This window comes from Phascolarctos cinereus, unplaced genomic scaffold (genome assembly GCF_003287225.1).
Source record: "Phascolarctos cinereus isolate Bilbo 61053 unplaced genomic scaffold, phaCin_HiC Scaffold_3;HRSCAF=262, whole genome shotgun sequence".
NCBI lineage: Eukaryota > Metazoa > Chordata > Mammalia > Diprotodontia > Phascolarctidae > Phascolarctos > Phascolarctos cinereus.
Genome location: NW_027555736.1, coordinates 71,089,459 through 71,115,485, shown reverse-complemented (window position 1 = coordinate 71,115,485; position 26,027 = coordinate 71,089,459). Strand labels below are relative to the sequence as shown.

General features: G+C 43.5%; 1 protein-coding gene and 1 pseudogene across 9 annotated transcripts in view; both read left to right on the top strand.

The window, feature by feature from the left end:
- Positions 1 to 4,671: 4,671 nt before the first annotated feature.
- The window catches only part of GPRIN2 (G protein regulated inducer of neurite outgrowth 2), a 50,520-nt gene continuing 29,164 nt past the window's right edge, over positions 4,672 to 26,027 (top strand). For all 9 annotated transcript variants that reach the window (XM_078150917.1, XM_078150914.1, XM_078150912.1 and 6 more), the window contains exons 1-2: positions 4,672 to 5,026; positions 24,985 to 25,090. The gene's annotated coding sequence lies outside the window, so the exon portion shown is untranslated. The remainder of the gene's footprint in view (positions 5,027 to 24,984; positions 25,091 to 26,027) is intronic.
- Positions 16,589 to 16,954, top strand: LOC110215465 (small ribosomal subunit protein eS1 pseudogene; annotated as a pseudogene).

Below are 26,027 nucleotides of genomic sequence, written 5' to 3'. Positions count from 1 at the left end.
CCCTCCCTTGCAATACAGAAAAACAGTAGGCAAAATCAATTGATGCAGCAACCATATGTGTATGCAATGTATGCAACCTCCTGATCCCATACACACCATCTCTTTACTCAGAGGAAGGATTTTCATTATCTGTCCCCTGGATCCAAGCCTGATCGCAGCATTTAAGCTAAATCCTCTTGTCTTTTAGTATGGCTTTCATTTACATTATTGTGGTCATTATGTATACTGTTCTGATTCTGCTTTCTTTCTTCTACATCAATTCATACAAGTCTTTCCATGTTTCTCAAACTCATATTCAGAGTTTCTTAGAGCATAATAATATTCCATTACATACTGACTCTGAAAACTGGGTTACTGGTACTTTCTTAACCGTCAAGTCCTATGGCCTTTTCTTCATCCTCATTCTGCTTGAACCCTTAACAAAACTTGACATTGTCAATTGTCCTTTATTCCTGCACAATCTTTCCTCCCTTGGATTTCAAGATAGTGCTCTTTCTTGCTACTCCTCCTGACCATCTGATCACTCTTTTTCAATCTCACTTACTATATCATCACCTTTTTCTCATCCACACAGTGTGGCCACCTCCCTTGCTTCCCCCCAAGACCCTATCCTAGACCCCCTTCTCTTCTTTCTCTACACTGTTTCTCTGGGTGATCTCATTAGCTCCCACGGGTTCAAATTTAATCTTTATGCAGATGACTCCCAAATTTATACATCTAGCTCTCATCCCTTTCCTGAGTTACAGTTATGAATCACCAAATGCCTGATGAGCGTCTGTCTCCACTGGATTGTCTTTAGACATCTCAAACTCAACACGTCTACATAGTACTCATCTTCTCTCTCAAAACCTACCCTTCTTCCTAAATTCTCTGTTGCTATCCAGGGTACCACCATCCTTCCTGGGCACTCATGCTGGCAAACCTTGGAGTCACCCTCAACTCTTCCCTCTCCCCACCTACCATATCCAATCAGCTGGCAAGTCTTACCGATTCTACCTTCACAACACTCTTACATGTCCCCTTTCTCACCATTTAGTTCAAGTTCTCATCATCTCTTTCAATAACTTCATAATTGGTATGTGTGTTTCTAATATTTTACCTCTCATCCATCCTCCATGCAATTGCCAGACTGATATTCCTAAAGCATAGGTCTGGCTTGGTTATTTCAGTCAATAAACACTTATTAAGTGCTACCATGAACTAGTATTGTGCTAAGCCCTTCACTGCTCAGAAGCTCTCATATCTCCCTGTTGCCTTCGAGACAAGATACAAACCCTTTTGCCATTTAAAGCTTAACATATTCTGGCTCTAGCCTCTCTTTCCAGACTGATTTCATACCACACTCTGTGTTCTAACCAAAGTGACCTACTTCCTGTTCTCCATCTATAACACCACAAAAATGGTTCCCTATGTCGAGAATATACTCCCTCCTCAACTATTTCTTAGAATTCTTAGCCTCTTTCAAAGCAGTATAGTGTTCGATACTGTCAACCACTCATTCCTTTTCAGTTCTCCCTGGGTTTTCCTCATTGCTGTCTCCTGGTTTTCCTCTGGCCTGATGGCTTATTCTCAGGCTCCTTTGCTGAATCATCATCTGTCCCACCCACTGTTTGTGAGGGTAACCCTGGAACTCAGTCCCTCCATGCCTCTCCTACCTCATCTCTGCTTCATGGACTCTCTAGCTCCCTTCAAGGGTTGGCTTCAATGGCCCCTCCTTCAAGAAGCCTTTCCAGATAATGCAAAAATAAAAGTAACATGAAGTCCAAAGTTTTGTGGGTAATCTGTCACAAAAGTGCTGTTTTCACACATCACCCTCCCCCAAGTCACAGAGGATAAGATGAAAACTGGACTTCAGAGAAAAATGTGCCACAAAAACATCACAAATTTGAAGTGCACACCAAAAAATAACCAAATACCCTGCACTTTCCTCTGAGTTCTATGACATGAAGGCAAATAGCCATCTCCCCAGACCCTGGAAAGAAAGGCATTTGGGGGGATGGGGAAGCTGTCATAAATCACAGCTCACAAGGAGAGCCCTGGAGACTCCAGGAACTTGCTGCTCTCTCCTGTCACTGACAGCTGTCCCCTCCATCTCCTCGCCCCACCCCCTCAAGAACCCTCAGCGCCAGCAGAGCCCTGAGGGCCCAGCAGAGAAGTCCAGGGACCACGCAGCAGCTGCTTTTCTTTATGGGGGATTATTATGCTCTGCTGCCACTTCCATATGGATGGCTGGAGAGGATTTGGGAGAGAAGAAAGGAAAGAAAGAGGGGAGAGGATGGTTTTCCAACAATCCTACATTAAAGCTGCTCCCTGCCCATCTGCAGGAGGTCAAACCCACAGGAATCAGGACTTTTTTGAGAGTGAAAAGACGACTAGGAATTAGAGAACACCTAATTCTGGGTGATATAGTGACAACAGTGCCCAGGGAGGAAACTCCTTGTACCAGTGCTCAATGATGTGTTGGAGCCAGCTGACAATGGGCTGGAGAGAGGTGATTGTTAAATTTTCGGTATGAGCATTCATATCTTGGAAATTAACATATGCTACAAATCAGGGTGAGATTTAATTTTGCTGATTGATCAGACTTAATAAAGTGATAGAGAAAATGCTAATAATGCAGGTTAAACTTAAAGGTGTGTGGCTTAGGTACATTTTCCCCTCTTCCCCCAGAAGGGCAGTTGTTAAACATTTGCCAGCACTTCCTGGACTGATCCCATTGACTGTAACTTCTTGGTGGTGGGGATTGTAACTTTTGGTGCAGTCTGATGTAGTGGAAAGAACACTAGGTTTTGACCCAAAAGATCTGACTTTAAATCAGGTAGGTCTGTGTAGCTGTGGGTAAACCACTTTCTCTCTGTGAGCCTCAGTTTCCCCATCTGTAAAATAGAGATGAGAAGACTAGCAGTATCTATCAGATAATTAAGAAGAGCTGGTTCTAGTGACTCCTGTGTGACACAGTGAAGACAGTGCCCAGAGACAACACTATCAATTGCAAAATAGTTGCACATGAACATTGGTACAAGGAGTTTCCTTATACCAATCAAATCACCGGTCAGGAGCAAATTTTAAAAATTAGGGATAATAACATTTTGCACCATCTATATGGTAACTGGTGAGGAAAATAGTTTTATAAATGTCAGTTATGCTCTAATTTCTAGTCATCTTTCCAGTCTCAGCTAGAGTTTTACGTTCTTCCTTAAAGCTTTCCTAATTGGCCAGCTCCCATGAAAACCTCCTTCACGCTCCCAGGGCCCTTGTTTTCTGAATTCATTTGATATTTACCATATGCCTTTACATTTGTGCCTGTCTTTCCCCTCCTTTTAGAATGTTAGCTCCTTGAGTGCAAGACTGTCTTAGATTTGCCATTATGCTTCAGCGGCCTTCTCCCTTTGTCCCTCCAGCTGCCTTTTTTCCCCCACTGGTGAGTTTCTCCCTTTAAGGAAGGGTCTAGACCACTCATGCTGTATTCTCTGGATTTTGCCGTTTTGCCTTGAAAGTACCTTCTCTCCCTTTCTGGTTCCATTTTTATGTATTGTCCTCATCCATCTAAATGTAATAGCCTTTAATTGAGGGAATTGTGTTTCTTTATGTTTGTAAGTTACATCATCTGTGTTTAGCACCGAGCCTAGCATATAAGTGATTAATAAATACTTGTTGATTTTTACTTAATGATTTCTCCTCACGCTCATTCAAACACCAGCCCCCCCCCCCCCCGGCTTTTAACACAGACATTTTAACACAGCAGATGCTCAATAAATATACTTCAGTATGTCTTTGGCGATCCCATCAGTGCGGGTACTCCCTCCCCTCCACCAGAATATATTTCATCTTTTACCACTTTTCTACTTTTTTTTTTTAAATAAAGAGGGGCGTGCCCAAAGGGTTCAAGGCCTTGCTTTGGCTTTTTCCAGAAGCAACCCAGGTTTCCTGCCTGGAGCCTTTTGCTGGGCAGCACACACCCTTACGTATACTTGGTGGATGGCAGGGCACCACTGGGTAAACATTGCTTGACTAATTGATGATCGTCTTTATCCTTCCAGCAAAGAAGCCCTGGAAGCTCAGAGGCAGGCAGGTTTCCTCGCTCCGAGACCTGGAAGGCCCCAGTGGGTGGGCAGTTCCACCTGCCGCAGGTTCCCCGCAAACGGCCTGGGGAGTGACAGACCCCGCCCTGCTTCCCAGGCAATCAGGGAGTGCTGCTTTCCGGGTTTATCAGCGGGTGTAACTCCTTGGGGGATGCTGGAGTCTCAGCGCCTGGGAAGGCCCAGGACTGGGTGATGGGGGGCCAGCAGGGAGGGCGAGGACGAGGACCAAGAACGGTTAAGGATCTTTTAGAGGAAGCACCGAGAGTCAGGGTGCGGGGTTTGTGCTGCGTCCAGTCCGCACCGACCCTGCTCGGGAGCTGGGGAGGCGGAGAGCCCTCTGGCTCTAGCTGGCTATTGGAGGGAGAGGGAGAGAGAGGGAGAGAGAGAGAGGAGGCTAGAGGGAGGGGGGACCGGGAAGGAAGAGGGGAGGGGAAGGGGACAGTAATGGACAGGGAAAAGCGAGGCCAGGATAAAGAGGGAAGGAGGCGGGGCTGGGCTGCTGGAGATGGGGCAAAGGGGGCAAGGGGCAGCGGCTGGCGGAGGGCAGGGCAGTACTCGCGGCCCCAGGCGAGAGGAGCGGGCAGGGGGCGGGGCCCCAGGTGAGGCAGCAGTGGGCGGCTCTGGGCCCGACTCCCCGCCCCCTCCTCTCCGTTTCCCCCCTCTCCCCTCCTCTGCCCCCTCCCCTTCCCCTCCTCCTCCCTCCGCTGTCGCCAGCCGGGCCCGGCCCAGCCCCACCTCCCAGCTCAGTCCCAGGAGGGCTGAGTTGCGGTGGTGGCGCGGCGGCGGACAGCCCTGTCTGGGGCTCCAGGATTAGCTTCAGCCTCCCTTCACCTCCACCCCCACATCCTCTCCATCCCCCTGCCCCCGGCTCCATCTTGCCTGGGCTGCAGCCTCTCGGGCACCTGTGGAGGAGCCACCGTCTCCGCCTCCCCGCCGGCTGCGAGGTAAGAGGCGAGAGGAGCGAAGGGGAGGAAAGGGACGGCTTCGGCTTCTCTGAGCCGAGCCGGTGGGGATCGGGGGGCCCTGGGGCTTAGGTGGGATACCTGAGGGTCCTGGATTCCCGGTCCCCAGCTCCCCGTCCATATCTCCGCGTCCCCGCCCTTGGCCCCGCGTTGGGGAGAAGAGGGATGCTGTGGCCGGCTCTGATACTGGCCCCTGACCCGGGTGGGGCGGGGGGTGGCGGGGGGGTGGAGATCAAGAGAAGAGATTGCAACCCCCCATCCCAGCCCGCCGCTGCAGCCCAGCCCTGCCCCACCCCTTGGGGTCAGAATTTAGATTTAGGGGCGCGGGAGGGTGGATGGTTGGAGAAGTTCTAGGTTTCCTCTCCTTTCCTCCTTTCTCCTTCCCCCCTCCCCCCGCCGGCTAAGAAAGGAGGGATGTGCTGTGTGTGCTCAGCATGGGCTGGGAGGAGAGCGTGTGTGCTGGAGTAACATCCGGGGGTGACCCCCTTGCCCAGAGCGGCGTTTCTCTGAGGCCTTGAAAGAACCAAGTCTCTAGAGACCCGCGATGTGCCTGGATTGTAGATGTGCGGGTGCTTGTGTGTATGTGCACGTGCGTGTGGTGTTGTGTACAATATGTTTACATGCGTTTGCACATTGTGTGTAAAAGTGTGTGTCCCGATTCCTGTAGGTCTGGGTGCACACCTGCCTGCGTGACCTCCTGCAGATGGGCAGGGAGCGGCTTTGATGTAGGATTGTTGGAAAACCATCCTCTCCCCTCTTTCTTTCCTTTCTTCTCTCCCAAATCCTCTCCAGCCATCCATATGGAAGTGGCAGCAGAGCATAATAATCCCCCATAAAGAAAAGCAGCTGCTGCGTGGTCCCTGGACTTCTCTGCTGGGCCCTCAGGGCTCTGCTGGCGCTGAGGGTTCTTGAGGGGGTGGGGCGAGGAGATGGAGGGGACAGCTGTCAGTGACAGGAGAGAGCAGCAAGTTCCTGGAGTCTCCAGGGCTCTCCTTGTGAGCTGTGATTTATGACAGCTTCCCCATCCCCCCAAATGCCTTTCTTTCCAGGGTCTGGGGAGATGGCTACTTGCCTTCATATTGTAGAACTCAGAGGAAAGTGCCATTGCAGGGTATTTGTTTGTATTTTTTGGTGTGCACTTCAAATTTGTGCTCTGCCCTGCATTTGTGATGTTTTTGTGGCACATTTTTCTCTGAAGTCCAGTTTTCATCTTATCCTCTGTGACTTGGGGGGAGGGTGATGTGTGAAAACAGCACTTTTGTGACAGATTACCCACAAAACTTTGGACTTCATGTTACTTTTGTTTTTGCAGTATCCTGAGTCTGGGCACATCTGATGTGAGGTCATGAACCCCGTCCTTGGTTTCATGAATTACATTTTGGGGTCCATGAAAGTGTCCTTGGTGCATTATGATTTCCTAGGTCTTATCTTTCCCCTTGCAGATTGGTACCTGGTGGGTACAAGGTAGAGATAATGATTGCTACAGTCTAGAGGGGATCAGAGGTATATGTATATTATGTATATATTTGGTCAGTGGAAGGGAATCAGGCTGAAAGCAGAGTTTCTTCTCCTGAAATAATTTGTGGAGATCAGAAAGTGCCCCTGCCCCTAATTTTCTCCCCACTAATGCCTCAAAGGCCATCCACCATTACAGATTCACTCCCTTGGGTCTTTGAAATTTCTGCTCAAACAAATCCAAACCGTGATAGCTGAGCAAAGCCCTGAGCAATGGGCCAAGAGATCAGCCAATTTGTAGGACAGAGCCCTGGACTTGGAATTGGAAGGCCTGGGTTCTAGTCCCCGCTCTGCCATTGTGTGATGAAGGGGCTAAAGCCATTAAGTAGGACTATGGGATTTAGATCTGCAAAGGATCTTAAAGTTCATCTAATCCAATTTTCTTGTAGTTCAGATGAAGAAATGGAGGCCTAGAGAAGTACATTGACTTGCCCAATGTCACATACATAGGAAAAACAGGAATTAGACCCAGATCTTCTGATTTTCAATCCAGTGATATTTCCACTACACAGGAAACAAAGATTAGGGAGGAATGGGTATAGGATTTAGATGTTGGCTACTTCTAAGATCCCTTCCAGCACTAACATTCTCTGACATTTTCCATGGAAAATTCTAAAAGAGACAAGACAGGTAGAACAGCACAAAAAGCAAACTGCAGGATCTCTTGGTTCTGTTGACAGGCCTCCTTGCTGGGACACACACACACTCTCACACACACACACACACACACACACACACTCTCTCTCTCTCTCTCTCTCTCTCTCTCTCTCTCTCTCTCTCTCTCTCTCTCTCTCTCTCTCCCTCCCTCTCTCTCTCTCCCTCCCTGTGCCCCCGGCACATCCAGATGTACACATGTCACAGCCTGAAAAGGATTGGGAAAGAACTTTGCCAACTTGACAATGTATTGTCAGAGACTATCAGTATAACATCAGTATATAAATAGGATTTCCTCCCCTAAGATAAAAATTGAAATCTAATTTTTAAAAGACTAGTTTTGTGGCAATTTAGGGGAAAGAAATATGGCCATTAAGTTATTTAATTTAGGGCTTAATTTGGCCTTAGCTAAGGTAAGGTAAATGGATACAATTAGGTGTCTATTTGAAATGACCAGGTGGGTCGAGGCTCTGCTAAAGTAATGAGATCAGGTGTTACCTGGCTGGCATGCATATGACTGCAACTCAGCAGAGATTTCATTCTTCCCCACCTGAGTGATCAGTACAGGGATTTTTTTCTTTCTTTCTGTTACTCCTAGGGGCTGGGCTTTAATATTGGCTTTTGTTTGTTTTGATTTTTAAAGAAAGGCACAGTTTGTACAGCAGGGTCAGAGGACAGAGCAGGAAAGCCCAAGAGTGCAGGCCTTGGGAAAATTGTGAACTCGGTCTGTCTTTAGCACCCTCTGCCTGACCCCGCCTCCTTTCACTTCCTCCAGTTCCCATGACTCCCCATGGGTGCCTCCCCCGTTCCTAGGGGAAATTGAGCTGATAAACTAATTCACTCTAATCCAGTCCAATCTGGCTAACATTTATGAAGTGCCTACTTTGTGTGAGACTTTGGGTATATGAAGATTGAATTGAAAATAGTCATTGTCGAGGAACTTAACGTATCTAAGATGTTAGCTATTAATATGGTCAGAAGACCCTCTGCCTGTCAAGGCAGCCCCAGTTTTATCTTCAGAACAGCACTAGGAAGAATTTTGTTTCTCCTCCTATCTGGCAAAAATCCCTGTGAAATCATAGGACCATCACTCTGGAACAGAAAGAAACCTCGGAGGTCATCTAGACCTGCTCCATCATGGTGTAGATGAGGAAATTAAGGCCTAGGGAGGTTAACTGATTTCCCCACAGCCACACCAGTGCTCATCCCAAGTGGTGGGATTGGAAACCGGGCTCTAAGAAAGGGAGTGGGGGTGGGGTCTTTCCTCTATACCTTTTCCACCGCTTGTTCCTATATAGCCAATATAGCCAATATTTATGTAGCCTTACTATGCATCAGACACTGTACTGAGTGCTTTACAATTCTGCTTTTGGGGCTAATCAGAACTAGTTTAATTCACAACCACTCTGCAGGCATAAGTTAAAGAAGCCTGTGCCCCTCGAATCTCACGGACTCTTGATGTTTGACTTTTTGTGTTAGAGTAGCTAGGGCTGGCCCTAGTCACCTCTTATAGTATCCCCTCTTTTACATAGCACGGAGGTTTACTTACTCTGTAACAACTCTGTAAGGTAAGTAGGGCAAGAATTGTAATCCCCACTTTAAGGGTGAGGGAACTCAGTGTCAGAGAAATGACTTGTCTAAGAACATACAGCTAGGAAACATTGGCATCAGGACTTGAACCCAGAGCCTTCTGATTTTAAATCCTGTGCTGGCTGGTTCCACTCTTGTCTCCCTAGTGTCTGGGTGGCCAAAACCCCTTAAGAAAGGGAGCATAGGGTTAAGCAAAAGAAAACAGGAAGAAGTCCTTGTTGGCAGAACTCAGATTCAGAGCTGAGATCCCCTTATCTAGGGGATAAGAGTGGTCTTAATTTACCTGAGGACCTTGGGAAATATATTTTTGAAACATAAGTGCTGTGGTCCAGGGGCAGCACTGATCGATTTATTCCCCACCCCACCCCCACCTTCTTTTTTGGCACATTCAGCAAATGACTACTCTATAATGGTGTGGGTCTTTGCCATGCATTCTAATGGGGGTTTTCATTAAGTGAGTTGTTAAAAGCCTTGGAATTCTTCCAGCATCTCATCTTTCTTTTCATTTGGGGAGTGCTAGAATGCTAGGGTGGAGAGTATGGCCTGTGGGGTTTGCAGGCTTTCAGCTTTCTGCTCTGAAATGGGGCAGTTTTCATTTTACACTTGGGTGATATAAATAGAGCTCTGCCCAAGTTATTTTGGGGAGCATTGAAAAAAAAAAAGAGGGCTGACAGCCCTGTCCCTTGGCTGAGACCTTATTCACTTGTCACTTTTATGGCTGGGTGACACATGATGGAAACTGAATGAGAATGGTCTAGGATACTGTATCACCACTGAGCAGGGTCTGTTATTTCTTTTGCTACTTTACCAACAAGATAGATAGGACTCAGCTTCCTTTGAAAAATAAATATGCCTTGAGCCTTTTTACATTCATCAGACAGATTGCTTTGTGGACTTACATTAATAATCTGCCTTGCTGGTCAGGCCACTAGAGCTGAATCTAAGTTAGTGGGTATTGACCTTGGAAACTGAGTTGTGTTAATTGTAAATTAATCTATTCTATTCTTTAAAAAAATGTATATATACATATACACATATAAATATAAGTATATTGTATATGTATATGTATATACACATATATGTACACATGTACCTATAATACATACATATGCACATACATGCCTATAATACACACGCGTATATATCTGTGTACATATGTACACACATACACATATGTACGTGAGTTGGCACACGCACAAAATTGTTAAAATGGGAGAATGCCAAGTAGAAAGTGATCGTGCATTATGGAATGAGGTTGTTACTCTTAGATGGCTTTCGCTGCATTGTCTTCTAGCTGGATCTGGATGGGCAGATGGTTTCCAGGGTAATAGTAATAACTCACACTTATATACCTTTTTTTAAGGTGTATGTGGCACTTTCCTCATGACAAATCTTTAAGGTAAATAGTTAATGTATTATCATCCCCATTTTATAAGTGATTGAGACTGAGATTCAGAGATATAAGTGACTTTCTTATGACGCAGGATTAGAATTCATATTCGATCCTAACTCCAAGCCCACCATTTTTATACAACTTCACACTGTTTAAGCTGCCGTGTTTGATTTGTCCTCATGATGACTAGCGTCTATAGTAGGAGACTAACAAGTAAATTCGTAAATATTACTTGTATTTGTGTTTCTCTTTTCAAGGCTAACTGTTTAGTATCGTCTGTTTTATTATCACTAGTTCCCACCCCATGCCTGAAATTCTCTTTCTCCTCATCTCCATTCCTGACTTCCTTCAAGTCACAGCTAAAATCCTACTTCTTCAAGAAGCCTTTGCTGATTCCCTTTCATGCAAGTGCCTTCTCAGTATATCTCTTGTTTTTATATAGTTGTTTGCCTGTAGTGTCCTTCATTAGACTGTGAAGTCCTCCAGAGCATGGACTGTGTCTTTTGCCCTTCTTTGCATCCTCATTGTTTTGCGCTGTGCCTAGCACATGTTAAGACCTTTACTAAATGCTTGTTGACTAGATTATAGGCGTTGATTAATACGTAAAAATATTTATTGAATCTAGCCCCTCCATGTAAATAGAGGAACTCACTGGGAAAATGTAAATATGCTTTCATTTCCTAGTGTCCAGAATTAAGTCAGAAGATTATTCATTTGACTTTGGGAATTAAAATGTAAACACATTTAATAAATAGGCTGAACATTTTTTTTTTGGTGTAAGATTTCAGCCTTAATAATAAGACTATAGGACTCAGAGCTGGAAGAGACCGTCAAGACCAACCCCTTCATTTTGCAGATGAAGAAACTGAGGCTGAGGGGTGGAGCAATTTGCCTAAGGTTACACAAATAGTACAGCTGGTATTCATGCTCTGGGTTTTTGACTCAGAATCCAGTGAGAGATGTTGCATTCATTTTAAGGGGGGGAGGATGGATAGCACTGAGCCCCACCACCTACAACAGCTGGGAAGAAACAATTCCTGCTGTAGTCTAGGAAATTTTGACAACCCCTGCCTTCCTCCCTCCACTCCTACTTCCCATTTCCACTGTGTGGATGGCTGGCTACCTTTGAATTGTCCATATCTTTGTTTTAAGGACCTCTTCAACTTCTAGATTAGACTTCTGATCACCCCCATTCGCCTTTTCCTATCAGTGACCCACATTGTGCTTAACTTAATCCTCTGGCTCTCAGGTGGCCAGAGGGCCCTGCCTGATAGCTAAAACTCAGGGGTTAATCCGCCCTGAAGTCACAGCAGAAACCAGCAGAGAGGTGGCTGGGTTATTTGGGGGAGGGGTGGTTAAGGGGGAAGAGAGATATGTATTAGAGCTGAATGTATGAGTTTGTGTGTCTTGATACTAGCAGTATAAGGAGAAATGACTTATTTGTTCCTAGGAAATGCTAAGTGTAATTAATTGCCAAAGTAAAAATGGAAGACTTGGCCCATTGAGGAGCATGTTGCCAAAAAGAGCTGGCTCAGCTGAGTGGGCCAGGGAGCCAAAGAAGCTTGGCCCAGAATCCCATTGAAACTGTAGTGCATAGGTGTTGCAGTGGATAGAGCCCAGGACTTGGAGTCAAGAAGACCGAGTTGGAATTCCGGCATCAGGTACGTATTAGTTGTGTGACCCTGGACAAGTCATTTAACCTCTCGTTGCCTCAGTTGCTTCCTTTGTAAAATGGGCTAGGATTAATAAGAACAACTGCCTCACAGGACTGTTGGGAGGATAAAAAGAGCTTTATAAAGCTAGTATTATTATGGGAAGTGTAAGACAGGGTCATGACAGAGAGGAGTTGTAGAAGGGCAGTAGGGTTGAATCCTTTTCCACAAAGGAGTTCTTTATAGCATAACCTCCACTCACACTCCATAATCTTAACCCACAATTCTGAGATGCTGAATCTAGATGTGTTAAGTTGGGAAACAGTAGGAAGAGTTAAGGTGGGGGGCAGCTAGGTGGTGCAGCCAATAGAGCTCTGGCCTTGGAGTCAGGAGGACCTGAGTTCAAATCCAGACACATAACACTGACTAGCTGTGTGACCCTGGGCAAGTCACTTAACCCCAATCGCCTCACCAAAAAAAAAAAGAAAGAAAGAAAGAAAAAAAAGAGTTAAGGTAGTACTAGTCCCTATTCTAGTTCAGTGAGGTTGGGTTGGATTTTTTTTTTCCCCAAACATTTTTACCCCAAAGGATTATAAGAAAAGACAATTGTGGAAGGGGTTAGCCTTCCTGCCATATTGCCCAGGTAGGCCATCATCAGTTCAATTGAACAAACATTTACTGATGCCTACTATGTGTAAAGTGCCGTGCTTGGCGCAATCAATAAACAAGTATTTATTGAGCCCTTATGATGTTTGCCATATGGGCAGAAGAGCTAGGGAAATACTCTGGGATGAGACAATAAATCCCAGTGACTTTTTTTCCCCAACAGAAAGCAAAGATTCATTGCTTTGGGTTTTCTTACTGGACATGTGAATAGCCCAGGAGGTACTGGTGCAAGCCAATAGATAGTCATTTCCCTCATTCCTGAATTTGGTCCACAGCATATTTCTGCAAAAACTGTAAAAATGTTTAAGGTATGTGGGAGCTAGGGGGCACGGTGGATAGAGCACCAGCCCTGTAGTCAGGAGGACCGGAGTTCAAATCCAGCCTCAGACACTTGACACTTATTAGCTGTGTGACCCTGGGCAAGTCACTTAACCCCGTTGCCTAGCCAAAAACAAAACAAAACAAAAAACCCCCAAAATGTTTGAGGCACTATTATGGCTGCTACTTGAGGCAGCCTATTCTTAAGGGGCTTACCATTTGGGGAGGCAAGGCATGACCACGTGGAAAGTTCACAAAAAGTTAAATAAAACACAGTATTACCCATCTTACTTTTTTTTTGCCCCTGTAAAGATCAAGAGACCACGTCTTCTCTCGGGATAATTGGACCAAATGGTGACAATGTACTAATTCAGATAATCTCCCTAACTCCCTTTAGCTTTACAAATCCCTTAGATGATCTGTCCTATACTTAATACTTGGGACCAAGAGAAATATCAGGGCACAAGGGACTCACTTGGCTTGATGCATTTAAATTCCCCAAGGAGACGGGTCCTTTGCAAATTCCCTGGGAACCAGAAACTAGCAGCTTATGTACTGAGAAGGTCTTTGTATTCTCACTTTTGGAAGAACAGGGAATATCTCTCTATTGTCCAGTTACTTTACCTTTTGATGAGACCTGTCCTTGAAATCCTTTGCCTCTCAGGAAGTAGTTGATCATTGTCCATAAAATCATAGGCTCCTAATTTTATCAACACAGCAACCAACCTTAAATCCAGAGGACTCGTGATTAAATATGTGTCATCCACCTCCACACAGAGAACTGATGGACTTAGAGAGTGGGAACGCGCGTGTGATGCACGCGCGCACACACACACACACACACAACGTGGCTAATGCAGGCATTTGTGATGCGTGCGCGCGCACACACACACACACACACACACACACACACACACACACACACAACGTGGCTAATGCAGGCATTTGTTTTCCTTGACTCTACATATTTGTAATGGGTTTTGTTTTTCTTTCCCAATAGATGGGGAGGAGGAAGTGGGGGTGGGGAGAGAATTCAGAAGTGAAAATAAAATTGAATTTTAAAAAATCATAAGTTCCTAGAATCAGCATTCATCTAGGGTCACAAGTATTTAGCAAGTGCTTACTATGCTTACTATGTCAGGCACTAAGCAAAGAGCTGAAGACATCACAGAAGGCAAAAGCACAGTCTCTTCCTTCAGGGAAAAAGTCCAGTGAGGGAAGCATGCAAATAGCTATGTACATACAAGATATAGAGAACAGGTAGAAGGTAATCTCAGAGGAAAGGGACTAGCAGTGGGGGGAAACAGGTAGCCCATCCCTTAACTCAAACATGAATCTCCTCTTCACCGTCAACTGGATATTTGGTACTAGGGAAGGAACCTTGCCTCTGGAGTCAGAGGGTTCAAGTCCTGCCTCTGAGGCTCACCGCCTGAGTGACCTTGGGCAAGTCATTTTACTTTCCTAGGCCTCTCTTTGCTTGTGAGGGGATTAGACTAGGTGGGCTTTGAAGTTCCTTCCAGCTTGGTCAGATGGTCATCAGACCACTTGAAAGCAGCTTATTTCAATTCTAGGCAGCTCTTCTGGTTTTACCCTCAAGGCCCAAGGGGAATAAACCCATTCCCATTTCCACATGACAAGCCTTGAAATGCTAAATATCACTACCTTCTGTTTTTTAAATTCAATTTTATTTTCAAGTCTGCATTCGTTCCCTTCCATCTCTTCCCACTCCCCCATTTTTGAGAAAGCAAGAAAAATAAAACCCCTATTAAAACATGGATAGCCAAGCAAAACAAATTTGGGATTGGGAAAGAAAAAGATGACAGATGAATAGAGCCTTGAAAGAAACTAGGGGATTCTAAGAGGCAGAAAGAAATGCAGGAGGCATTCCCCTCCATAAACTCTAAAATCCAGCTACTCTAGCATGCTCCCTCTTAGCTTCTTTAGCTTCCTTCAAGATTCAACTCAAATCCCACCTTTTGCAGGTCTTTTCTGGTCCCCCACAGGCTGCTAGTGCCTTCTGTCTGCTCTCTGTATCAAGTTATTTTCATGTTTGTTTCTCCCTCCCCCCACCTCTGTTAGACCGTTAGAATGTGAGATTTTTGAGGGAAAGGACTGGTTTGGTTTTTTTTGTCCCTTTCTTTGAACCCCTGGTGCTTAGCACAATGCCTGGCAAATAATAATCATTTAGTAAATGCTTATTGGCTGAATGACTGAACCACTATCTAGCCAACTCTTGTATTTTGTATTTGGGCATTCTATTTTTTAACTCAGATATAAGACTATAGATGAATACATTTTAAAATGTGTCATGTTTGATTTTGACCATTGTACCAGCTCATTAATTGGTTTCTGTCAAGGAGATTCACCCTTAAGTTGGCCAGATGGCCTCTAAGGTACAACCCTGTGAAAACAGGGAAAAAAAGTAAGGCTCAGGAAGGTTAAGTGATTTGTCCAGGGTCACAGAGGAAGTGAGTGGCAGAGCCAGATCTAGAGCTTAGGTTCCCTACCCCCAGTCTTTTTGTTACTCACTTGTGCTGACTCATTACATCTACTTTCTAAGCATGAATTTCCTTTCTTACTGGAGCAAAAAGGACATTTATAGTATAGTTCTTGAGCAAAATCATTGACTTGGATTTTTTCAGGTTTTCATTATACTAATAGGCTTAAATACAATTAAGAAAGCAGCTTTAGTAAACTCCTCCCCCTATAAAGCTTATAAATAAATTAAAAGCCACACTGACCAGTTGGTCAGGAGCTCCAACTCGGAGCTCAGATAGAGGCCAAGAGGTAGGGCCAGCTGGATACCTTTGTGTAAATCCCAGCTATTGGCTAATCTCTTCCAGATAAAAAATTCATGGCAACTTGTCCTTTTGGACAGGGTGACTGACTCCTAGAACTTTGATCTGGGATACTCGAGACCTAGTGTCAATTCAGTTTAATAAGTGTCAATCAGCCTACACATATTCAGTTCCTAGTATGTGCTAGGTAGTATTCTAGCTTCTAGAAATAGTAAGTACAGAGAGTAAAACTATTATTACTTGCCAAAGAGCTTACATTCTAGTGGAGGAGACATGAAGTACTCATATGGGGGGATGAGGGGAGGAGAAGCATTTATAGTGACTGCTGTGTGCTAAGTGCTTTACAAATATTGTCTCATTTGGTAAAAAAAAAAGTGTGTGTGTGTGTGTGTGTGTGTTGTGTGTGTGTAGAAATGCAAATGTGTACAAAGTAAGCACAAGGTAGTTTGGGAGGGAACACAGTAGCAATTATGGGGATCAGGAAAGCCTTTCTTCAGAAAATGGTGCTTGAGTAAGAAAGGGACATTATGTGGTGGAGGTAAGGAAGGAGTATGTTCCAAGCTTGAGGGATGGACAGCACAAAGATGGGAGGGTAGTTTTGTTTGAGAAACAGAGAAGACCAAGTTGGCTGGATTGCAGATTTGTACCCCTGATGCCTAGCACAGTACCTGAGGAATAAGAGAAATGTCCTTTGAGGCTGGAAAAATAGGTTGGGGTCAGATCATATATGGCTTTAAAATCAAAACAGAGGAATATATATTTTATCCTAGAGGCAACAGGTTACCACTGGAATTGGTTGAATGGAGTCACTTGGTCAGATCTGCACTTAAGGAAAATTATATTGGCAGCAGTGTATAAGAATCAGCTGTAATGGGGAGAGATTTGAGGCAAGGGAACCAATTGGGGGCAGTTGAAATAATTTAGGTGAGAGGAATGAGGGCCAGAACTAAGAAGATAGCTGGAGAGTGGGATCATGGCGGTGAGCAAGAGCAGGCACCTCACTGAAGGCGGCAAAAAAGGAGTCAAGAAGAAAGTGGTTGATCCATTTTCAAAGAAGGATTGGTATGATGTAAAAGCACCAGCTATGTTCAACATTTGCAATATTGGCAAGACACTGGGTACAAGGACCCAAGGAACAAAAATTGTCTCTGATGGTCTCAAGGGTCAAGTTTTTGAAGTGAGCCTTGCTGATCTGCAGAATCATAAGGTTGCTTTTCTTAAATTCAAGTTAATTATTGAAGATGTTCAGGGTAAAAATTGTTTGACTAATTTCCATGGAATGGGCCTTACCCAGGACAAGATGTGCTCCATGGTCAAAAAGTGACAGATCATGATTGAAGCCCATGTTGATGTCAGAACTACAGATGGGTACTTGCTCTGCCTCTTTTGTGTTGGTTTTACCAAAAAGCACAACAACCAGATCCATAAGAACTGTTATACCTAGCACCAACAGGTCTGTCAAATTTCGTAAGAAAATCATGGAGATCATGACCTGAGAGATGCAGACAAATGACTTGAAAGAAGTCATCAATAAACTAATTGCAGACAGCATTGGAAAAGACATAAAAAAGGCTTGCCAGTCCATCTACCCTCTCCATGGTGTATTTGTCCAAAAAAGTCAAGATGCTCAAGAAGCCCAAATCTGAATTGGGAAAGGTAATGGAACTGCATGGTGAAGGTGGTGGCTCTAGAAAACCTTCAGGAGATGAAACGGGCACAAAAGTAGAAAGGTCTTGATGGTTATGAACCAAGAATCTAAGAACTTTTAAAGATTGAAAAGTAAAAATTTATCATTGAGAAAAAAAAGAAGATAGCTGTATGAGTAAAGAAAATGGGTCAGATGTGAGAGTTGTTTGGAAGGCAGATCTGGCAAGATTTGGCAACTAATTAGATACATAGGGCGAGAGAAAGTGAAGAGTTGAGGACAATGCTGAGTTTATGAACATGGTAGCCTGGAAAGATGGTGTCACCAACAGAAAAAAGAGAAATTTGGAATGGGAGGGTTTGAAGGGAAAGATAATGCTTTTGGACATGTTGAGTTTAAGATGTCACTAGAGCATCCAGTTTGAAATATCCAATAGATAATTGGTGATGTGGGTATGGGCCAGTGAATCATCTGTGTGGGAATAATAGTTAAATCATGGGAGCTGATGAAAATTACCAAGAAAGAATGTGTAGAGACTGAAAAGAAGAGGACCTATGACAGAATCATGGGGAACACCTATAGTTAAAGAGAATAATGTAAATGATGAACCAGCGAAAGAGACTGAAAAAGAGTGATCAGACAGGTAAGAGAATCAGGAGAAAACAGTGGCACAAAAGCCCAGAGAGTAGAGAATATTCAGTAGAGAGGGTCTTCGTCAGTGTCAAATGGAGCAACGAGGTGAAAAAGGATTAGGACTGAGAAAAGGCAATCAGGTCTGGCAATTCAGAGATAATTGATAATTGGAGAGAGCAGTTTCAGTTGTAGGGTCTAGTGAACATTTTTAAAAATTAATTTATTTTAAACTTAAATACACAATAAGAAAAGAAGAAAACGTAAACTTAAATATTAACACTTAAATACAAAATAAGAAAAGAAAAAAAAACATTGCCATGTGCATAGCAGAATGGAAGAGAGGATTCAAAATACACAACAAAAAATTTCATTTCAAGAAAGTCTATATAATAAATAATGCATGGTGTTCAGAGCTGTCCATCTTTTCTTTGCTTCCTTGGAAGTTCTGTTTTGCTTTCTGAGAAGATTTTTTTAAGGATGAGAGAGACTTGGGCATGTTTGAAGGCCCAGTTCATAGGGAGATGTTGAAGATTTGATGGGGTATTGAGCATGCCATCTGCTGGAGAAGACAGGAGGGAATTGGTCCAAATATACATGTACTTCTTTGTCAAAGGCTAGGGAAAAAGAGAGAATGGAAGATAGTGTCAGGGGGTTTTGAAGTGAGAATGAGAGTTCAAATTGAAAGGCCTCAGATTTTTCAGGTAAGTAAAAGGGAAGATTCTCAGCTGAGAATAGGGAAGGTATAGAAAGCTTGAGAAGGGAAGAGATGGTTTAGAATAGCTTATTTGGGAAGTGAGCTAGGAAATCAATTAAGGAGAAATTAAACAGCAAGTGCTTACTCCGCATAGGCCTGTATCCTGGGCACTCAAAGACAAAACCAAAACATTCTTCTCCCTAAAGGAACTTAGATTTTTTTGGGTTCTTGTCTTTGGTGTTTACCAATAATGAGCTGTGTGACTTCAGGCAAGTGACTTAATTTCTTTGTGACTAACTGGACCTGGGCCTCAATTTCCTCATCTGTAGGATGGAAATTTTAATACTGGTATTACCTGCCTCACATTCAAAATAGATCTTGTATGTAAAGTGCTTTAGAACTCTAAAGCTATTTACACGTGAGCTGTTCTTAATTATCCTTGTGCCACTGTAAACTCATCTTATTACTTTTACTTTTGTTATTTGTGCTGGGGTGGAGTGAGAAGTGGGGAAAGGTTTCTGGCTTGGCATTAGGCAGCTTTTCTGCCTCTAGCTAGTTTCTTCCTTTTCTTTCTGTTTCCTAGCCTCACCAGTCTTCCAAAAGCTCTGCCCATTCAAGGAGCACTCCTTAAGCACTTACTTTGTTCGAGGTAACAATCAAAGGAGCTGAGCATCGTTGGACATGGTCAGTGTTTTTTGCTGGTGAATACCCTACTTTCAACTCGATTTTAACAGATATCCTAGAGTTTGGAGTATATTAGTGGTTTATTCTTGACTTTGTTCCAGAGTGGATTTTGAAAACTCTACCAGAATTTTTAAGCAACTAAAAATTCTTCAATGAAGTCTAGAGGGAGGGGGGATTTCACTTATTTTGATGGCAGGCATTGAATTCCATAAAGATAATGTGCAATATGACATAGTGGAGAAAAGTCTTTGGTTTTAGAAGACATAGGTTTGAGTCCCAACTCTGCCACTCCTAGCTGTGTGATTGAGTCCAAGTCATTTAACCTGTCTGAGCCTCAATTTCTCTGTCTATAAAATGGAGATAAAACTATTGGTCCTGACTCATAGAATTGTTTTCAGAAAATATGTGATAGTCAGTCAACAAACATTTATCATGTGCTTACTGTGTGCCAGGAACCATACTAAAGCTCTGGGGATATAAAGAAAAGCAAAAACATGGTCTCTGCCCTCAAGGAGCTCCCATTCTAATGGGAGATCCAGCATACAAATAGCTACATACATATAAGACCTACAATGTAAATGGAAGGTAATTTTAAAGTGGGTGGGGGAGAGAAGGAGTCTGGGAAGGACTTTATACAGAAAGTGGGAATTTAGGGGCAGCTAGGTGGTACAGTAGATAGAACTCCAGCCTTGGAGTCAGGAGGATCTGAATCCAAATCCGGCCTCACACACATGACACTTACTAGCTGTGTGACCCTGGGCAAGTCACTTAACACTGATTGTCTCACTAAAAATGGGGGGGGGAGAAAGTGGGAATTTGAGCTGTCTGAAAGCAAGCCAGGGAAGCTAAGAATAAGGCATCCGGTTCAAATGAACAGGGTATTGTGACGAATAGCAGATACAGTGTAGGTGATTTGTAGAGTGCATGGAGGGAGTAAGATATAAGAACACTGGGAGGGTAAGAAGATTTAGAGAGGTGTTAGCTTTAAATGCCAACGGAGGATTTTAGAATTGATCCTGGAGGTAATGGGGAGGCACTAGAATTTATTGAGTTTGGGGGTGGGAGTGACATGGTCAGGCTTATACTTTAGGAAAATCGTTTTTTCAGCTTAGTAGAGAATGATCTAAAATGGTAAAAAAACTTGAGGCAGGGAAACAAGATAGAAAAATTCCATGCAAAAAGTAATGTGGGTGGCAGCTAGGTGGCGCAGTGAATTAGAGCACTGGGCCTGGAGTCAGGAGGATCTGAATTCAAATCCAGCCTTGGACCAGACACTTGATACTTACTTAGCTGTGTGACCCTGGGCAAGTCACTTAACCCTGATTGCCTCACCCCCAAAAATACTTATTTTAAAAAAAAAGTAATGTAGGCCAACACTAGAGTGATGGCTTTGTGAGCAGAGAGAAGGGGATATAAATATATATATAAGAGAGATTGTGGAGGTAAAAACCAGATTTGATGATAGAATGAATATGCGGGGTAAGTAGGAAAGAGAAGTGGAAGGTGACATTGAGATTACCAGCCTAGGTACCTGGAAGGGATGGTGGCATCCTTGAGAGTAATAGAAAAGTTGGGAAATTGAGGTTTGGAAGGAGGGGAATTGGGCTTTGGACATGTTAGGTTCAAGATGCCTCCAGAACATTCAATCTGTGATATCCCAGTGTTATAGCATTTTCACAGTTCTTTTAGGATTCCATTTAAATGTCTCCTTTCACTGGTTTACTCATTCTTCTATGGCTCTTAAAGTGTTGTTATGTCCCAAGGCTCAGTCCTTAACCCTCTTAGTTCTTATCATCCATTTCTGTAGTTTCAGTTATCATCTCTTGCTGATATGGAGGGTGGAATAACTGTTGAATTTGCTTTTTAAAGCTTTAAAACATACCATTTTATACCCCATGGCTGCCCAGAGCCATAGTTGTACACTTTCAGTTCTCTGATGGATGCCTCTACCTTGACGTCCTTACGGCACCTTAAATTCAACACATTGAAGGGGTCCTTTCCAGTTAAGCCTTGGACCCTGTGTACGAAACTCATCTTCCTTCTTAATGTCTCATGGAGTCATTAGCTTTCACCCGCCCAATGCTACTTTTTAAGGAATTACTTTCTTCAGTGAATTTTTGCACCTCTTTTTCCATTTGGCTGATTTTACTTTTTAAGGACTTCTCTAGGTGTTAATTTTCTTCAATATTTTCTTTTTCAAACTTTTGACTCTTTTTTCATGATTTTCTTGTATGCCTCTCATTTCTTTTCCCAACTTTTCCTCTACCTCTTTTATTTAATTTTTAAAATCCTTTTTGAATTCTTTCAGTAATTCTTTGTGTCTGAGATCAATTCACATTTTTCTTTGAGCTTTGGAGATAGCCATTTTCACCTTGTTGTCTTCTGAGTTTGTGTTTTGAATTTCCTTGTCACCATAGTAATTTTTGGTGATCACATTCTTTTTTGGTTTCTTGCTCATTTTTCCAGCCTGTTTCTTCACTTTTAACTTAATGCTAAAATTATGCTGCCACGGTGGAGGAAGCCCTGTCCTAAGCTTCAGGTTTTTGTGTGTGGCTGTTTTCAGAGCTAGTTTTAGGAGTCTATAAGTCTTCAGTACTTCCAAGGTGGTAAGATCTAAGGAGGGGTGTGGTCATTGCTCTCTTGGCCTGTACTCTGGTCTGTGAGCACTCTATTCTGCACTGGAACTGTGACCAGGGTCCCTGCTCCCACTGTGGTGACAAGCTCTGATGTGCTGTTGCTCCTCCTTGCCCAGAGACTGCAACACAGAGCTGAGTATGGGCAATGCAACAGAGTCCTTCACCCAGTGCCAGTAGTTACAGGGTCCCTTGTAATCTCCTTCTGACCTGTTGTCCAGCCCCGTTACTGTCTGTGGGCTGAGAGCTCAAGCCAATTCATTAGCTGCCAGGGCCTGCTGCTGGCTTGTTGTGGGGAGGCCTGTGCTGGGCTGTGCTACATTCTCACCCCAGTGAGACAAATATTTCCTGCCAGAAGTTGTGTTGGGCTAGAAAATTGTTTACCCCGTCCTTTTGTTGGTTCTGCTGCTTCAGCGTTCATTTCAAGGTGCTATTTTAAAGTTATTTATTTACACAGGAATTTGGGAGACCTCAGGTGAGTCCTTGCCTTTATTCCACCATCCTGGCTCTACCTGCCCCCCCCTAATTTCCCTCCCCTCAGTCTTTGCTTTCTGATGTGTCCTCCTTTCTTTCTTAGGCCCTTTTTACCTCTCTGTTGTGATAGCTTCCATCCATCTTTTACCCATATGATCTTCCTATCTGTCCTTTACCTATATGGACAATAGACTACTTGGATTGGGCCATTCTTCATGGCTGAAACCTTTAATGTCTCACCCTGTTTACTAAATAAAGCGTAAACTACGTATCTTGGCATTTACATACTCTACAAGCTTCACTCATGCTGCTTGTCTTCATATAGTCTACATTCTTGCCAGATGGGATCATTCACCGCTTGTTCCTCGTCTGCCCTCCCTGATCTGTGCCATTGCTTCTGCCTAAAACGGCCTTCCCTCTCCCCAGAAATCTCTTTTTTCTTTCCAGGTGCGACCTACTTCGTATGGCCTTGAGCCCTGGTCCTCTAACTGGAAGCGATCTATTCATTCTCAGATGTCTCATAGCATTTTTGTCTAGATCTTCCCTTTATATTTGTCATGGTCTACCTCATGTTGTTGTTTGGGTATATGTCCTATTCCTTAGGGCACGTGCTATAAATTATTTCACCTTTATATCCTCAATTCTGTGTATTTCACATAATTCATGCTTAATAAATGCTTAAAAAAATTTTTTTTGAAGGGGCTTTGTAAACAGCAAAACTCTTTTTTTGGCAAACAGGAGCTTCCTAAATTTGTATATATTTGAATACATGTGAAAGGTAGATGGGTGAAGATGTTAGAGGAATGGTGGACATCTTCCAAGTCCTTAACACTCCCAAGCAGGTTGGCCAATGATCAGGCAAGCAGGAGTGGAGCCAGATGGGTTTGAAAGCAGCAATTTTTTGGGAGCAGATGTGACCCAGTAGCAGTAGTGTCAGATGACAAAGTAAGCCACAGGTACATTTGACAACCCCTGTCTTTTATCACTGACTACGCCTACCTCTAGTCCCTGAAAACCTGGCAGAAGTGTCTGGTTAAAAAAAAAAAAGCGGGAGGAGGCAGAACCCAGTGAAGGGTGTGGATTTGCTTTCTCCATTAAGTAGAATGTCAGACAGGTCACTATCTTTAATCACAAGTCAATCATTTTGTTGGAGATAAATTAGTTTCAGGTAAATCAGTTCTGTGGAATGAAATTCAACTCAGCAAATGTGTTTAGCGCCTACTCTGTGCCCTGGCACTGTGCTAGGTCTGGTGATATGAAAACAAAAAACAAAACAGTCCCTGCCCTCAAAGGGCTTATGTTCCTACTAGTGATAAGAAAATACAAAGTATATTCCAAGATATACAAAGTAAAAAGTTTCAGGACTGAGAAAGATCACTAACAACTTGGAGATTAGGAAAGACCTTATGTCTTAAGTGGCCCCTCAACTGTTCCTTGAAGGAAGCTAGAGACAGAGGGGAAAGAAAGCATTCTGCATTTGATGAATTCTACATCCATCGTCCTAATCCCTCTTCTGTTTGCCTAACAGTTCTGAGCACACTCATCCTCCACGTGTCAGGATGTATTTGGTTTTGTTTGCTTTGGGAACATCTTGGTAACTATCAGAAGCAGTAAATTTATTGATTTCTCAGACTGACTTAGATTACAAAGGAAGTTCTATGTTGCCCGGGTTGTCCATAGCAATCTTGTCTGAAGAGTACAGCTGGTTTGAGTAAGTGAACTTTACAAAATGGACAGAGGGTTCGTAGAAGCTACAGCTATGCATTGGGCACTACCAGATCCAGTTTAATATACTGAATTGGGCAGAGAAGAGGAGGGGCAGGTAGGGAGTTATAAATAGATAGACTACGGAGAAGAGGAACCTTACAGTTTAATTAGGGCGATATGAGGAGGCGAACTTGTATATTGAAGGTAGATATATACTTTTTTTTTTGCAGCAACTGTGAAGCGTTTCATCTCCTACCTTGTGCCTTTAAACAAGTTTTTCCCCATCCCTGGAATGGTCTTCTTCCTCACCTCCACCTCTTAGAATCCTTAGCTTTCTTCATAGCCCAGCTTCAGAGAGTGTGTATGTTTTATGAGGCCTTCCTGATGCCCTTAGATTCTAGTGCTTAGCACTGCTCCTGCCACACTTAATAAATGTCAATTGATTGATAGAATCTTCCTCCTCTTACAATTCCCTTGTACTCACTTTTAAAATATTTTGTATTCTTTTAGATATTTACATATTATGGACAGCTCCTTCCTTCCTTCCTCCCTCCTTCTCTGTCTCTTTCATTCTCTCTCTCTTGCTCTCACTCCATCTCCCTCTTTCTATTTCTTTGTTTTTGTATCCCCACCACCCAGTACAGGACATGGCATATGGTACCTCCTTGGTAAATGCTTATTGATTGAGAGATTGCTGGTTTACTAAAGGGAACTATGGTTGTGGGCTTGGACTTCTTGTTTGGGTGAATTCTGTTCTCTTTAAACTCTGCATCTTAATTCTTTAATCTTGACTTTCTTGATCTTTGTGTTTCTTGGCTCGTTCTTTCCCTCACTTTTTCCCCCTTCAAAGGCTAAGTTGCTCTCTCTTTCTCTCATGTTTACAGAGGACAATCTGAAGCTTCCCTGAGCTGTTTCTGCCTCAGTAAGTGAGAAGATGAGACCAAAAGGGAGAACCTAGGCAACCTGAGCATTTTTCAAAAATCCTGGAAGGTGAGTAGATAGATTGTTTGCATGTACAGTGCTTTGGAGGAGGGCAGTTAATCCTGTACCCTCCCACCAATGGCTCAAAAAAGGAGTTGAAATGGTTAGCTTCTAGAAGGCAGGAAGCTATCTGTGTAGAGAGTCTCATTTTCCAGAGCCCATCCGTGCTTAACAGGAATGCAAATCATTAGACTCTCTCACCTGAAGGTGCTGGGAGAGAATACTAAAACTTTGTTAGATAAAGGCCAACAGTTGACAGGCCCATACCTACTTTAACCAACCTGTCCTTTGCAAAACTTGTGTCATGGTTTTTTGAGGGGAAGGACAGAGATGAAATCCCCTTTAGGGAAGGTCTCAAAAGGACAGCCTGTTACCTTCTCCATCCTCAACCATTGCCCCCCACACTTCTCTTCTGGAAGTGTCCCTGAGAGAAGAATTCTGAGAGAGAATGAGAACAGGTTCAGGGAGTAGGGAGAGCCAATGGAATCCAAGAGAAAGGTCTGTCGTGGCACACTAGGAAATACCTTCCATGCCAATTGGTAGGTCGAAGGAATTATTTGAATTTGCAGTGTGTAATTCTTATTTCTGTGAAAGTACTTTCACATATTCATCTCATTTCACACTCATAACTTTGCAAGGCCCATCTGCAAATCTTTGTTATCTGCATTTTACAGACAAGAAAATCGAAAGTCAGTGACCTGTGTGAGTCTACATATTGATTGAGTTAGGATTAAAACTCAGGTCTCTTGATTCAGTCCAATGCTATTTCCATCGTGCCATCCTAACTCCCTCCAGTGAGGAGTAACTAAAATCCACATTACAAAGAGCTGGTTGGTAAGCAGAGGAACAACCAAGATTTAAGAGTAGCTGTTGCACGCTCTCTTGCTCTGCCATCCTCCATCTAGGTCTGTGAAATAATTTTGTTTGTTCTTCACGATAAACTGGT